Here is a 17,755-nt window from a genome sequence, read left to right as displayed (position 1 = left end):
TAAAGGGGGGGGGGGACACTCAAACTTGAGACTGATCCAGAACAATAAATTAACTCTCAATTATTTTTCTTTATTTTCTTCTTTTTCAATTAATTTGATTAGGGTGACACTGGTTAATAGGATTATATGAGCTTCAAGTGTACGATTCTATAATACATCACCTGTATATTGCATTGTGTGCCCATCACCCAAAGTCAAATCATCTTTCATCACCATATACTTGACCCCATTCTTCTTTACCTCCCCCCATTCCCCCTTCCCTCTGGTAGCACGACACTGTCCTCTGTGTCTACAAGGTTTTGTTTGTTTATTTTTCTTGTTTGTTCATTTGTTACTTTCAGTTTTATATCTCACATATGAGTGAAATCATATGATTCTTAACTTTTTCTGACTTATTTCGCTTGGCTTGATGTTCTCAAGGGCAACCTATGGGATCCATAGCCAAAGGGATAACACCATTGGTCAGCATATTCCTCAATGATTGCAAGTGTTCGCACCATTTCAATAGTCTTTCTTTTCTCACCATATATATATATTTCAATTTGCACAATGTTTCATCTTTTCTTCTTTATTTATTATTCCTATTTCCTTAATTGTTCTATATATATCCATTAATACTAAATATAAATCTATGAAGCCAAAATAAGAATATAATTTTTGTATGGCCTTAATACTTGTCTACATTGTCATATACAACAGAGAGAATACACTAGGCATTATGTTGGACCTTAGAGTTTCAGACACATATTATTTCAATTGCTAAACCACCATCATTGATCCACTAGAAGTCTACTTTTTCTTCATTCATTTCTACATGTGTATTGATTAATAAATTAATTCATTAATAATAAAATACATGATTCACAAAAACTTAAGAACAAGATCCTTGAATATCATTAACTTCTACTTGTAGAATCATTACCAACATAGGCTGTATGTCATTCATTAATCAATCTCCATGTTACATATTATTAATCAAGATAATGTTTTGTATTATATTTATTATTGGGCAATAGGTACCTTTTTGATATTTATTATTTTTAGTAATACTGCAAATATCCTTAAACAATGACCCAAACCAAAACAAGACCCTAGACTTTTACTCACTTTAGTCTCTTTCCTTGTAAGAAGGCAACATAGCAACCTTGATCACGGCAGTAGACAAAATTAACTTGATTACCTGTTCTGAAAAGTACCAAGCAGAGAAGTTGTTCAACACGTTGAAATTTTTTCTCCATTGATTCATAGTTTTCACCATTTATCTGCATAGTCATTTAGGCATTTATTGACTTATGATAATATTTAGTTATTTTTAACTTAATAAAATAAACTTCAAGCCTGCAACTGACTCAGGCAATTGATTGACTACATTTCATTGTTTTTATCAACCTTAGACAAAAATGTAACATATTTGTTCCAATTATTATTCATTCTAATGAATATTAATATTCTTTTACCTTAATAGATATTTATCAAAGAATAATACTTTGCCTTCTTCCTCTGTACTCAAGCATATACTTATTGCTTATTCTGTCATTGATTCTTTGTAAGTATTATTATAATAGTGAAACCAGAGATCAACATAGATGTACAGGCTTCACATCTCATAGGCGTGGGGAAACTTTTCTGCCAAGGGCCACTTGGATACTTCATTCACGGGCCATACAAAATTATCAACTTAAAAATTAGCCTGCTCTATTGGTTCAGGCTAATTTGGTGAGGCATGTGATTTTAGCTGGTATTGATTTTGAGGGCCTTATAGGGCCCTTGGGCCAGATGGTACCCACCCCTGGAGGATGCCTTGACACGTGGGCAGTGACACCTTTCATGTAGACCTCAGAGTTCCAGACACAGAGTATTCGCTGTCCTGTAGTCCTCATGGGCCCATGACTGTCTCTCTTTCTTTTCCTTCTCATAGACATTCGTTTATTAATTTCTTAATAAATAAAAAAACATTAATTTGAAAAACAATAATAAGATCCTTTGACATCCCTACCATCCATCTGTAGATGCATTTCCACAGAGATTAAATCTCTTTTATTAGCTGACCTCAGTATTACATTTATGGATTCGTCAATAAAATGCTTCCTATCAATCTGTTATTTAACATTGGCCTATTTCACCTTCTTTGATCACGTTTAATACTTTTGAATAATACAGTGAATACCCTTAAACTAACCATTCAAGCTAAGACAATAACTTTGCTACTCCTGTGATCTCTACGGAAGAATGTTACAATCAGCTCCAGTACGTCCATTCTGCATAGAGATCAGCGCAGATGACAAAAACAGAGACTTCCTTCCATTGATCCTCATTTTACATCATTCACAGAGGTATTTAGGCACTTGTTATGGGAATGCATTTAACTCATTGTCTTTCATGAAAACAAACTACTTTGAACTTCCCACTAACCCAAACCATAAATGTTGTCTATCGTTTACCCTGTCTATAGCATTCTTAGCCAGAGAGCTTACAGTACCATTTGTTTCTCTTTGGACGTCACTCTTTTCAAATTACATTAATAGAATTTATCGCTTCCGCGCATTGTTTTAAATTGGACAATGCAACTAGCATTCAGCTTTATTTTTATATATTTCTTCATTGATAAATCATTGATCCAATTATAACAAAGAATGAAAATGCATGCCGAGAAACACCCCGTGTTTTCTGTGTTGGATGCCAGAGTTCCAGACATGTATATTATTCAACAGCCATGACTCATAAGCTAGCAGTTATCACTGACTCAGAAGATCACCTTGTCGTCATTCATTTCCACATTGCTTATCGATTAATTCATGAATTAAAAGTTTTAAGATCTATGACTCTCCAAAGCTCAACATGACCTTAATAGCCCTAATATGTATCAAGAATCATACCTGCATCAATATCTTTGTCATTATCTCCAGTTTTCACATGTGCTTTAATCAATATAATGCTTCCTAGTAATCGGGTAACTGTTGCTAGGATACAGTTCTCCTTCTTTTATTATATTTCACATTTTTAATGAATACAGTGACCATCCTTAGACAAAACAGCAGAACCAAGGTAAGAACTCCCTTTTTACTCACAATTGGTCACTTCCACGCCTCCTGTTTAAGGAAGAATCCTTAAATTGGGTCCAATGTGTCTGTCCTGAGAAGCATAAAGCAGACCAGATAAAAAGAGTTGAGACATATTCTCTCCACTGATCCGTGCTTTTCACATTTTGTTTAGTCAGCAGTTGGGGTGATCATTAATGGGGCATATGACTTTCCTTAAGAAAAAGAGCAGCGTTGATCTTGCAAATTAACCCAGAATCTGAACGCTGTCTAGAACTTCGACTGTTTGTCTCCCTTCCACAGGAAGCAGTCATGTCGCGTTTACTTCTCATTAAACTTCAGAATTTTCACAACAGATCAATAGTATTTCTCGCATAACCACAGTTTTACAATTGGACCATGTGTCACTACATTCATCTTTGTTGATTTATAAATTTATAGATTCTTGCATTGATCCAATCATAATAATAGAATGAAAATGTATAAAGACTAAGACCAAAAACAAGGTCCTTGTCTATTCCTGACCTCTATCTATAGGATTCCTTTAAACAGCTGGAATGGACTCAATTTATTTTCTGTTGGACCTCAGAGATCGACACATATTCATCGTATATGTCTCATACGCCACCCGTGCTCATCATCGATCCAATATTGTCTCTCTCTTCCTTCAGCTGATTCTATAGGTGTATTGATTAAATCACTGATTTACTCATCATAATTTCTAAACCATGATAAACAAAAACCCTAGAAGAGCCTTTAAATCCCTATTCTATACATTGATTATTCTAACATCAATGTATCACTTGCGTTAATTATCCTCAGTTGTTCCCTGGATTAATCAATATAATGTTCCATATACCCCATATTTATCACCAGATGCAGTTGCCTTCTTTAATTCTATTTCAGATTTTCTAATAATACAATGAATTATCTTTTCTTAAAAACAAACAAACATGGAAACTTAGAAAAAAACTTTTACTATTACTCACATTAACCTTTGTCTTCTTATATAGAGGCAACCTTATAGCTCATGACCATGGAAGATGCTTTCATCAGCTCGAGTGTCCCGTGCTCAGGAGTACAGCATAGAAGGTAATTGAGAGAGAGAGAGAGAGAGAGAGTGCTGATCATCTTTGATCCTTTCTGTCCATGTTTCATAAATTCATTATTGATTTATTTTTCTTAAAAATTTATTTTTTTTAAAAAAAATGAAAAACTCCATCTTCAAGACCAAGAAAAATCAAATGGACTCTTCCTTATGAGAGTGATTAAGACCTCAGTCAAAGAGGTGAGACCTGTATCCATTTACCTCTTAAAAGGCATCACCACACATTTTAAAAGTTGGATAATGCTTTGCCCTCTTATTTTTAAAAAATATGTTTTTATCTATTTTTTTTTTTTTTTAGAAAGAAGGGAGAGAGAGATAGAAACACCCATGTGAGAGAGAAACATGGATCGGTTGCCTCTTGTTCGCCCACTACTGGGGATCAAGCCTGAAACCCAGGCATGTGCCCTGATTGGAAATCAAACCAGGACCTCTCAGTCCATGGGACGATGCTCAATCCACTGAGCCACACTGGATGGACCACCCTCTTAGTTTTTAAATACTTATTTATATTTGTTGAATGGTCCCATCATTATAGCATTAATAACAGATCAACATCTATGAAATTCACACAAGAATATGATCCTTGTATACTTTTGACATGCCTCGATAGAGGTGATTCCAATGGAAAGAATAGATTTATGTTCCATGTTGGACCACAGTTAGTATTCATCATCCAAGACCCAAAACTGACCAATCACCATCACTGGTTTAGGTATGGTCCTCATTATATTCATTAATGTTTACATGTTTGTATTGCCTGAATTTATCAGTTAACTAAAATCAAAGAAATGCCTGAAAGTCATAAAAAGTGAAAGAAAATCCTGAAGTACCTCTAACATTTATCTATAGAATTACTTTCTACTGACTATAAATATTTCATTAATTAACTTCAATGTTTTCCAGTAGATTAATTAATATAATGTTTCATAGGTCATGCTTATTATTTTTTTTAATTTTATATCACCTTGTTAATAATGCAGCTAAAACCTTTTTAAACAAAACCAAGAAAAGAACTTTGACGTGTACTCACATTGGTCTCCATGCTTCTAAAACATCAATGAAACCACAGAGCTCCTGACTGTGGAAGATCCTGGAACCATCCAAATGTGACCAAGCTACGAAGCACAAGACAGAACAGATAATTTAAAAAAAAGTTGAGACCTTATGTCATTGCATTTCAACTTTCATGTACATAATCAATGCATTAGGTCAATGTATATCTTAATTCCTCATGAGTAAATAAATTAATATTGATCTAATCGCTGACAGACAGGAACACTGATGACTACTTGTCAATATTATATCAATATTGGCCAAAGAATACTGATCTTGTACCATATAAACCCTTATCAATGTCATTGTTTTAAATATACGCTAATACTATTCCTTTCCTAACCACATATTTTGATAATTGGACAATATTTTGCCACCTTCATTTTTATTTATGTGTAGTTATTAACCAAAGCATAAAGATAGATAGAAAATGCATAAACATAAAAGTCAAAATCAAGATCCTCATATGTTCCTGACACCTGGAGTGGACTATATTTCTTTTGTGTGGGACCTCAGAGTTCAGCACGTATGACTATTGTATAGGAAGCACACGCCACCAGTAGTCGTCACCGATACAATATTGCCCCTACTTTGCTTATTCATTTCTACTGTTTATTGTCTAGTTCATAATTCACTAAGGAATAGCTTTAAAACCCTAATTACTCACAAAACAGAAACAAGAAAAGTCATGATATCCCTAATGTGTAAATAGAATCTAATGTATCTTTTTAAAATTATGTTGTTTTATATTTATGCACTAATCAATATAATGTCTCACAAAATTCATTCCTTATCACTGAGCTAGAGCTGTAATTCTGTATGCAACTTTTGAATGACACACTGAATATTCTGAAAAACACAATCACTAAAATCAAGACCAGAAGTGTGGCAATGACTCCTGGCGTGTGTGCCCCTCAGACAGAGACGTCATCATACAGCTCGAGAGCACGATACTTAGCCAGTTTGATGACAGATAGATAAATAAAACCTTTCATCCCATTGACTTTCGCTTTCCTGAACTTGGTTATTTAAGATTTGACTGTGGGTGGTAGGCACACTATCTAGATGATGTATCATAGACTTGGATACTTGAAATCTATAATGATTTTATTAAACAATGTTACCCAAAAAATTTTCAATAAAATTTTTTTTTTAAATCGAGAAAAATTGTAAATGTTATATCGTGCAGACATTTTTCTTCTAACAAAATGAAAACAAAAAACCTCCAATTTGAGACTGACCCAGAACAATAAAATTAGCTTTGTTATTCATAGCTACGTGAACTTTGGCCAAGGAGGTGACACCCTTGACCCCTTTGTTTCTTAATGGGTATCGGTGTTTGTCATTTTTATTAATATTTCTTGCCTCATCACCTGTGCTCCTAACTGGACAACACTTGACATGTTTATACTTATCTGTATGTATGCATCTTCAATGGTCCCATTACTATCCAGCTATAATAGTAAATCTGAACGTATGAATCGAAAGTAAAAGCATGGTCTTTGTGCCTCCCAACCATCTGTCCCCAGGAGCAAAGACACAAAGAGAACAGACCACGCATTGTGTTGCCCCTCGGAGCTCCAGATACTCATTCAATGTCCGGACTCATCTGGACAGTCCAGATGCTGGTCCAGATGCCAGTTTTCACTTCATTAACTTCTACATTAGGTTTGATTGAATCATTGATGATAATAAAGTAAATACATGATAAACAAGAGGTGAGGAGCCAACAATGCTGAGTATCCCTAACTATTATCTGCCAACATAGATTGTGTCTTTCTCATTAATCAATCTCAATGTCACATATTATATCATACGTAGCATGGGGCAATAAATTACTTTTTGATTATATTTATTAACTTTTTGTTGTTGTTAATCCTCACCCAAGGATATTTTCCATTGATTTTTAGGTAGAGTGAAAGGGAGGAAGAGAGGGAGAGAGAGATTGATGTGACAGAGACATACTGATTGGTTGCCTCCGCAATACCTCGACCAACCAGGGCCAGGGATAGAACCTGCAACCCAAGTATGTGCCTTTGACCTGGAATTAAACCCACGACCCTTCAGTCTATGGACCAGTGCTCTAATCACTGAGTCCAACCCGCCAGGGCTATATTTATTAATTTTTAATAATGTGAGAGTGATACCCCTGAACAAATTACCCCAACCCAAACATAATCTCTAATTACTACTCACCTTGGTGTGTTGGACTTTAGAATTCCAGGCCTGGGGGGGTCATCATCCGAGACTCAGACAGGCCGCCAGTCATCACCATTTATCCAGGTTTGAGCCTCACTGTCTTCATTTAGGTCTACATGTTTTTATTGATTAAGTCACTCATCAGAACCAAATAAACAACTATGGAGGACAAAATCTAAAAGAAGATACTGAATATCTCTAACATTAGTCTTTATAATCACTTCTTACTAACAATATATACCTTTCATTAATTGACATCAATATTTCCTATACAGGTTAACAGGTTTCCTATAATGCTTCATATGAACCCCAATATTACTATTTTCAAGATGTGACAATCATCGATTGTTTCACACTTCTTAATAATGCAGTAAAAAACTTTTTTAAAAAACACAAAACCAAGAAAAAAATTTTTACTTTTACTCACATTGGTCTCCATGCATTTAACACACAGATGCAACCAAAGAGCTCATGAACATGAAGGAGCTAAAATCAGCCCGATGCCACCAGTCTAAGGAGTACAGACAGAGCAAGTAACAAAAGAAGATTGAGATTATGTCCACTGGTCCCCATCATTTAGTCCATCATTACTAAGCAGTGAATAATGTCTATTTTATTTTCTCTAAGTGAACAAATATTGACCTAGCCACTGAGAGAGAACACAAACTATTACTTATCAATATCTATATCATCCTTCGTCAATGAATACCAACCTTGTACCATATATCCCCTTCTAGATGTCAGTGTTTTAAATATACATTAATACTATTCCTTTCCTAACCACATATTTTTATAATTGGGCAATATTTCACCACCTTCATCTTTATTTATTTATATTTATTGATTTTATTGATCCAATCATGAAAGTAGAAAGAAAATGTATGAGCATAAAGAAGAAAAACAAGATCCTGTGTATTCTTGACATCTGTCCATAGAATCACTTCAATCAGGACAACGGACCACATTGCATTTCTGTTGGACCTCAGAATATGACACATATTCATCGTATAGGGCTCATGCACCACCAGTAGTCATCAATGATCCAATATTGCCCCTATCTTCCACACCTTTCTATTTTGTTTAGACTAATTAATTCACTAATAATAAATTAAAAACCCTGTTATTCCCCAAAACACTGGAAGTGCCATTCTCTCTAATCCATGAATAGAATCACTTACATCAAAGTCTCTTTTTAAAATTATGGTGTTATTCATTTATGCATCAATCACTGTAACGTTTCATAAAATTCTATATTTATCATTGAGCTACAGTTGGCCTCCTGTGATTATGTAGGAAACTATTGAATCATACACTGACTACTCTGAAAGAAAAATCAGTGAAATCAAGACAAGAACTTTGACGGTGACTCACATTGGCCTGTGTACCTCCCACAGATAGGCAGTCGGAGCTTAGCACCATGGAATAATGATGTGTCCACTCTGAAAAGCACAAAGCGCAGTTGATTATAAAAAATAAATAAATACAATTTTTATTCCTATTGAGTCTTACTTTCCACATGTTGTTTACTTGGTCATTTACAAAATATATCAATTTTTCATTATGTAGATTTTTTTTCTCTTAACAAAAAGAACAAACTCAAACATGAGATTAACCCAGAACAATAAAATTAACTCTTACGGATTCATGTCTGTGTGACTCTTGGCCAAAAAGGTGACACCCTTGATCCACTTATTTCTTAATGGGCATCAGTGTTCAGTTTTGTTTTGTTTTTGTCCTCACCCGAGGACGTTTTTGCATTCATCCTCAGATAGAGTGAGAGGGAGAGAGGGAGGAAGAGAGAGAGAGAAACATCGACGTGAGAGAGATGCATTGACTGGCTGCCGCCCACATGACCCCAACCAGGGACAAGGACAAACTGCAACCGAGGTGCATGCCCTTAGCAAGAACCGAACCCGGGTCTCTCCAAACCATGGATTGATGCTCTAACCACTGAGCTTTTCCAGCCAGGGCCACAATTTTATTAATAGTTCTTGTCTTACCACATGTGTTTATAGTAGATAACTCATTTTTTCTTCTTAAACTATTGTTTATATTTCTTTAATGGTTCTATCATCAATCCATTAATAAAAATAAATCTTAATCTATTAACCCAAATTGAGAAAATTATCTGAATGCATTCTTAAAATCTGTCCATTGGATCAAATAAACAGAGAAAATATAGTGTGTTTTGTATTGGACTCAGGGTTCCAAGACATGTATTATTATTTATTGCTCATGACTCATCTGCCAACCAGTCCTGATCATAGGTTCATGAGAAGCCCACTTTTAGTTCATTCATTTATATATTTATATCAATTAAATCGTTACTTCATGCTAACTGTAAAATAATACATGATTAACAAAAACCAATTAACAAGATACTTGAATATCCTTAACTATTTCCTTCAGAATCATTGCCAAAATAGGTATCTCTTACATTAATATCAACATGACATATTCGCATTTGTTTGTGTGTCCATCACTCTTGCTTCGTTTCAGTTGTACCATTTGGGATGCATTTCTAAACACTAACTTTTTTGTTTTGCTAGTTTTAAGATGTTATACAAATAGAACAAAAGTGTGGACCTCCTTCTGGGACTTTCTTATTTGACAAAATCTTACGCTTTAGAGACACATTTGTGTAGACTTGAAGACATGTACCTCATTTTCTTTTTACTTTAGATTTTATTTTGTATTGGATTCAAGTGTACAGATTAATAATTAGACAATCACACACTTTGCATAGTGTTCCCCTCAATCTTTCCAGGACTTTAAGTAGCACCATACAGAGTTATTGCAATAGTATTGACTGTGTTCCCTCAGCTGTACTTGACATTTCTATGACTATCTTGTAACTACCAATTTGTACTTTTTAATCCCTTCACGTCCTTCCCTTAGTTCCCCAATTCCCTCCCCTCTAGCAGCCTCCAGTTGGCTTTGTGTCTACAAGTCTGCTTCAATTTTATTTTGTTCTTTAGATTCCACACATAAGTGAAATCATATTTCTCTGACTAACTTATTCCACTGAGTATAATACCATATAGGTCCATCCATGCTATCACAAACGGTAAGATTTCATTCCTTTTTATGGCTGACTAATATTCCATTTTGTAGATATACCACCATTTTTTATCTTCTTGTCTACTGATGGGCACTTGGGGTGTCTCTATATCTTGGCTATTGTAAATAATGCTGCAGTGAATATAAGGGTGCATATGTCCTTTTGAATTAATGTCTACATATTTTTATTGATTAACTAACCAAATCACTAATAATACCAAAATAAATACTTAGAGATAACAAAAACTCAAAACAAGACCCTTAAATATCTCTAACATTTGTGTATAAATTATTTCTCATGGACAATATAGATCATTTACTAATTGACCTCAATGTTTCTTATATAGATGAATTAACATAATGCTTCATGTTAACCTCATTTTAATTATTTGGCCATGGTTGGCAATCATTGCAGGTATTTCACAATTTTTAATAATGCAGTAAAAAACTTTTTTAAAACCACAAAGCAAAGAAAATAATTTTGACTGTTACTCACTTAATCTCCATGCTTTTAACGCAGACATGCAACCAGAGAGCTTGTGCCCATGGAAGAATCCATAAATCGGCTCAATCATCCACTCTGCGGAGTACAGAACAGAGCAGAAAATAAAAAATTTCAAACTTCATCTCCACTGATGCTTGTTTTCTGCATTTTATTTATTCTTTTGGATGTTCATTCATTTCTCATAATGTAGTATATGTTCTCTTATCAAAAGAAAATCTTAAACTTAAGACTGACCCAAAGCAATAATATTGAGTCTTACTCAACTGTGTCTCTAGGGTTCGTAGGGAAAAAAAGCATTTGCTCCGTCCACTCGTTGCTTAATTAGTATGATTTTAATCTTATTAAAATATTTCCTAGCTAGACAATGTTTTATTTCTTCTCCTTTAGTTTTTATTACATTCCTAAAGGTTTGATTACTGATTGATTAATAACAATAAATCTAAATCAATGGAGTCAAAATCAGAATATGATCTTTCTATATTCCTAACATTGACCCACTGGGCCATTTACAAACCAGATTCTGATTCTTGTGGACTCAAGAGTTACAGACAGAGTCACAGACACCTGTCCTCACCATCTCTGACTCCCATGCCACCATTCGCCATCGGTCCATTTCTGGGTCTCTTTTTCTTCATTGTTTCTACATTTGCAATTATAAAATCATTAATTCATTGATAATAAAAATAAATACACGATGCTTCATAAAATCACAAGAAAAAGAGCATTTAATAACCTCGCTTCTGTACCACACAGATTCTATCTTTTTCATTAATTGACCTCAGTGTTGCAAATTATCAATTAATCAATGTAAGGTTTCAGGTCATATTTGTCATGGATCCACAGTTCACTTTTTAAAGTTATATTTATTACTTTGTACTAATATCATGAATACTCTTGAAAAAAATCATCCAAATCAAGGAAAGCTCTCTGGCTACCTTTCACCTTGGTGTGTTCCAACACAAAGGTAACATATCCTCAATCATGGCGGAGGCTGAAATTGGTGCAGTGTGTTCACTCTGAAAAGTACAAGAAGACAATGCAATATAACATATTAATTTTATTATTTAATGTAAATATAGACTTTAAAATTTAGAGATATCCCCTATAGGAATATAATTAGAATCAACATATATCAAATTAGTGAAGAAAATAGTTAAATTAAGAAACAAACCATTATAACTAATCAAAATTAGCTCAAAAAGGGAGGGAAACAGAATAAAACAACAAAGAGAAAACAAAAGTTAAGTTCGAAATACATACAAATAGATTGGCCATCAAATCATGTAAAATAACAGATTATCCGGACATGTCACAAACCATCAGAATATATTTTAAAATTCAACTACATATTTATTTTTAAAAAATTTAGCAGGTGGAGACGTTTTCTCTATAGTGCCATATTGTCCACTATTCATATACAGAGCATTGCGGCATTTCTTAATTAATGGTAATACTTATTTATTTTTCTCTTAATAAAATAAACTTCAAACTAATACCTGGCTGAGGGCAATAATTATTACCTGTCAGTGTGCAAGCCACCCTTCATCAAATGCATAATACACTTGGCCCTTTTTTAACCTTTCCCACTTATATTGATATTCATTTTCATTATTACATATTTTATTCATGAACAAAGCTTCACTCTCTTCATCTTTATTCATTTATACGTTTGTCTATTTATTCTGCCATTAAATCTTTAATAATAATATTTTTAAAATTCATGAACTCAAAGACCAAGAACAGGGTCCTTTTATAATGCTGACATCTGGCCACAGGTTCCCGTCAAAAAAAAAAGGGCGAGCTGGACTCTATCTGTGTTGGACGTCGAGTTCCAGACCCTTATCCCGTGCACATGCCCCAATAAAGCACCAGTGAGCATTGTTGGCCCAGGGTTGGCCTTCGTTCTCCATTATTACCTACATTTGTTCCTTGTTGAATTCATTAATCCCAAAAACACCCGAGTAAGATTCTTAAATAGCCCGAACATTCATTTCTTACAATCGCTTCCACCAAGCCCAGGTTCCTTCCATTCACCGAGCTCAGCGTTTCTATATGGATTAATCAACCCAACGTTTCATGTTAATCTGACATTTAACATTGACGTGTCTCCTCTTGTTTGATTGTGTTAATGCTTTTGAATAATGCAGTGAAAAATCTTAAAAGAAAAAAAGCACTTAAACCAAAAAGAATGCTGGCCATTACTCACAGTGGCCTCCGCGCTCTTAATGCAGATGCAGGCACAGCTGCCGCCCATGGAAGGTGCCCACGTCTCTGGAGCTCTCCTGTGAAGTACAGAGCACAACAGAACCCAGGGGGAGACCCACGCATTGTCTCCACCGGTCCGAATCCGTAGATGATTAGCAATTTGTGATCATGACTATTTTACTTTCTCTTAAGTGACTGAACATGATCAATATTGCCACGGACAGAATATGAACATTGGTTGTTATTCATTACTGTCGATATCCTATCTAGCAAAAACAAACAGCAGTCCTTGTACTGGTTCTTTTCACTCACCTTCTTCAGAGTTTGCAATATATATGAATAGTATTCCTCACCAGAGCACAAGCTTTTATAATTCGACAATGCTTTACCCCATCACCTTTATTTATTTGTAATATACATTTATTGGTATAGTCACTGAATCCATTATATTTATAGAATGAAAATGAATGAAAACAAAGACCAGAAATAGGACCTTGTAAATTCAGGAATCTATGCAGGACTATTTCAGCCACCTGCAATGGATTCGTTTTTGTTGGGTCGAACCTCAGAGTTTCAGACATGAGGTATTCATTGCACCTGACTCAAATGCCACCAGTCTCCATCAATGGTAAAGAACTGGCTCTTTTTCTCGATTGTCAAGTCTAGTTTTTATTGGTTAAATTCACTAATAAAAAAATAAACATAAATGAACCCTAAAAAAAATCACAAATAAGATCCTTGAATGTTCCTAACATCCATCTACTGAATCATTTCCACTGAACTCTGTATCATACGTGGGTTAATCATCAGATCGCTTCATGTAAGTGACATTTGATATTGACAGGTTTGGGCTTCTTTGATTATATTTAATATTTTTAATAACACAAAACAAAATTTTTAAACACTCAATGCAAGACAAGAACACTGACTGTTACTCACATTACTGTCCATGCTCCTACCACACAGACGCAGCCACGGAGCTAGTGACCATGGAAGATGTGACATCAGCTGAAACGCGTCCATTCTGAGGAATACAAAGCAGAACCAATGACAAAAATGGGACCTACTGTCCATGGATCCTTGCTTCTGCAGCTCACTGTCAGCGATTGAGGCACCCGTTAATCTGGAACATATCGATTTCAATTCCTCCTCAGGAAATGAACTACTTAGAACTCGTCCCTGACCCAGAAAATGAACACTGTCTCTTACTTATCATCATCTATATTATCCTTACGCAAAGACTTAACAGTCATGTACCATTTATTTCTCTTTAGACTTCACTGTTTTCCAATCTATTAATAGTAGCCCTTGTCTCACAATGTATTTTATAATTGGACAATACCTCATTGAGCTTTATTTATATTTTTGTTTCTTGATTGTTCCATTTCTCCAATTAAAGTAACAGAAAAAAATGCATCAATAAACACAAAGACCAAAACCAGGATCCTTGTATATGACTGGCTTCTGTCTATAGGCTCCTTGCAAATGAGGAGAAGATGATGCCTTTGCTTTGTGCCCTGAAACCTCAGTCTTAGACACATCATTACTTATCATCATCCATGACTCACTTGCCACCAGCTGTCACAACTGGTACACTTCCCCTTCTTTCATCTCTAACTTGTTTGTTGACTCATTAATTCACACTCATCACACAGCGAATACTCTTCAGCAAATCCCAAGAACAACGCCGGCACTGCAGCGATCGCTCCCAACGGTGTCCGGGCTCCTAACGCACAGGCGACCGAGCGCTCGCGACCGGAGAAACGTGCTCCCGGGCGTCCACTCTGGGCAGCACAGAGCTGAGCAGGTGACAAAAAGACGCCTAAATGGATCCTTCTTTTCCACACTTCCTTTATTCAGGTGTATAGGTACTTATTCACTCTGTGTGTGTGTGTGTGTGTGTGTGTGCGTGTGCGTGCGCATTTTTTCACCTACTGTCTCATCTCACAGCTTTATAATTGGACAATGCTTCACAATCTTCATGTTTATTCATTTATCCCATTGTATACATTAGTTATTGACCTTTTCGTAACAATGCAATAAAAATTAATGAGACACAGAAGTCCAGAAACAAGATCTTTGTGTGTTCCAGCTCTAGAGGACCACGCTCCAGAGACGGACGAGATCTCTTCTGCACTGTCCTTCAGAGTTGCAGAGATGTCTTATTTGTTGCCCCTGACTCACACCCCCCAGTATCCCATCACTGGTCCAGGATTTGCCCTCCTTTCTCTCACTCCTGTCTATGTTTCTTGATTTATTTACTTTCAATTGACTAATAATAACAATATAATTTTACATAATCACACTAACCCAAGAACAAGGCTCTTAAGTCTCCCTAACATCTGTTTGTAGAATAATTTCCCCCCACAACTCTGTCTTTCATTAATCAATGTTAGTGTTGCATAAACCCATTAAGGAACATATGTTCCCCATGAACCCCATAGTGGGCCATGGTTAACTTCTTTCATTATACTTAATAAATTTTTGGAACAATACAGTTAATATTCTTCAACAAGTCACCCAACACCAAGACAAGAGCTTAGACTATTACTCACACTGGTATCCACACTCCTCACACAGAGTTCTTGGCCATGAAGTATTAAATCAGCTTGGTGCATTCACTCTGAGTATAAGCAATACAGATAATAAAAGATGGAGACATTCTTGCCATAAATACATGCTTTTCTCATTTCATTTTCTTAGTCATTTAGATATTTACTCTGGAGTGTGATTATTTCTTTTTCTCTAAAGTAATGAACCACTCAAACTTACGATGACTGAAAGCAAGAACAGAGACTACTATACATCACCATCTTTATCATTCCTATGCAAAAACCTAACCCCTTGGTCCATTTATTACTTAAGAAACTCCTATGGTTCCAAGTTATATTAATAATAATTTTTGCCTCATCACATATTTTCATAGTTTGATAACCCTCACACTTTTTATCTCTCTACAGAGATATTTGTTTATCCTTTCACTTATTCTTAAGATAATGAAATTAAAATCCACAGAGCACCCAAGGCTGAGATATGATCCTTAAATGTTACTGAAGTGAACCCATAGTCTCATTCCTACAGATATACACCCTGAAGTTCCTGTTCACAATGGACCTCAGAAGGTCGTAGATGCTTTGATCATAACATGTCGCTCAGAATGCATTCCACTCACATCATTGGTCCATGGCTGGCCTTTCTCATTAATCCGTATATCCTTTCTAATACAGAATGAACCAGCAGACCCGAAACACTGACCAGTACTTGCATCTCCCATGCGCTTTCCTCAGGATGAAAAGAGGGCACATCTTCATCAATTGAGGAATTTTAGAGAAAATCTAAAACAGAAATTTAAAGAGCCATGAAAATGAATGATGTGTTCTTGATCTATTTTTCAAATCATCCTAAACAATACTAAATCAAATTAATCCTTTTGTGGGAGGAGGTTAATCATCGTTACTACAAGCCTGTTGTGGTTGGACTGTATTCATGTATGTAGCCATTTACCCATTTTAAATATATCTTCCTAAACTAGAGGTCACCTAGAGACCTCAGTCTTTCCAGAATGCTTAAATCGGTTCTGGGACACCCACTGTGTCAAGACAAAGAAGCTGTTGAAAGAATGAGACATTTTCTACACTGAACTATAGTTTTTCCTTTCATTTACTTAGACTTTTAGTTAGTTATTAATTAACGTATGCATTCTCTTATTTTTCTGATCAGAGGAAGGACATCATCCATTCAGACTCTATCGAAATGTTGTTGCCCACGAGGCAGCATCAGAATTTGGGAACATATTAGAAACACAGATTCTTGGACCAATCCTACCGAAACAGAAACACGGAGGGTGGGGCCCACAGTCTGTATTTTATTTTTATTTATTTATTTTTGGGGGGGGGGGTACGTGCCCTTAGCGGGAACCAAACCTGGGACTCTCTGGTCCGCAGGCCGACGCTCCAAACGCTGAGCTAAACCGGCCAGGGCCTCACTCTGTATTTTAACCTGCCCTCCAGTGATTCTGATGCTCAAGTTTGAGGACCACGCCTCTGTATTACCTTAACCCGAACAGGTAACACCATTAAGCTCTTGCTTTCTTAATACACTGCAGTTTCAGAATCATATGAAAGTAACTGTCTCACAACGTTTTTCTCTTAATTAAGCCAGCTTTGTTTTTTCATCTTTTTATCTACCTATCTATCTAACCTCTCTATGACTCTTTCATTAGTTCCCTAAGAAAAATACCAGAAATCTCCAGGGTCCATTGAAATCCCATAATTAGATTCTTGAAAATTACTGAAATCTAGCTCAAGGCGTATTCCTAAATGTGTCATATACTAAATCCCTTTTTGAAATGAATTCAGCACAAGATGTGTGTAGGCTGCATCCATTCTCGTCATGGCTCCTTGCTGGGCCCTTTTCCATTTAACCTTTGTGTTCTTGGAAGATACAAGAAAGAACCACCACGACCCTACGACCCACGCCACACCCGCGCCCTGTCCAACCTTGCGTCTTCCTGTGGACTGCTTCACTGAATTAGCAGCTGAGATCTTTCCCCCAGAGGACCGGTTATCAGCTGTGGTACAAACCTAA

The 17,755-nt window shown here is 35.7% G+C and overlaps 2 non-coding genes and 4 pseudogenes across 2 annotated transcripts; all 6 read right to left on the bottom strand.

The window, feature by feature from the left end:
* Window positions 1–2,672: 2,672 nt before the first annotated feature.
* On the bottom strand, window positions 2,673–2,746 carry LOC118622280 (annotated as a pseudogene).
* Window positions 2,747–3,616: 870 nt separating this feature from the next.
* LOC118622227 lies at window positions 3,617–3,686 on the bottom strand. Its single transcript, XR_004957994.1, has one exon. It is a non-coding gene; the product is annotated as a small nucleolar RNA SNORD113/SNORD114 family (small nucleolar RNA).
* A 3,718-nt stretch (window positions 3,687–7,404) lies between these two features.
* On the bottom strand, window positions 7,405–7,481 carry LOC118622251 (annotated as a pseudogene).
* Window positions 7,482–8,373: 892 nt separating this feature from the next.
* On the bottom strand, window positions 8,374–8,443 carry LOC118622238. Its single transcript, XR_004958007.1, has one exon. It is a non-coding gene; the product is annotated as a small nucleolar RNA SNORD113/SNORD114 family (small nucleolar RNA).
* A 5,283-nt stretch (window positions 8,444–13,726) lies between these two features.
* LOC118622231 lies at window positions 13,727–13,801 on the bottom strand (annotated as a pseudogene).
* Window positions 13,802–14,686: 885 nt separating this feature from the next.
* On the bottom strand, window positions 14,687–14,763 carry LOC118622293 (annotated as a pseudogene).
* Window positions 14,764–17,755: the final 2,992 nt, after the last annotated feature.

The sequence above is a fragment of the Molossus molossus genome, unplaced genomic scaffold, assembly GCF_014108415.1.
Source record: "Molossus molossus isolate mMolMol1 unplaced genomic scaffold, mMolMol1.p scaffold_m16_p_1, whole genome shotgun sequence".
Classification (NCBI taxonomy): domain Eukaryota; kingdom Metazoa; phylum Chordata; class Mammalia; order Chiroptera; family Molossidae; genus Molossus; species Molossus molossus.
This window is presented reverse-complemented; position numbering and strand designations above follow the sequence as displayed.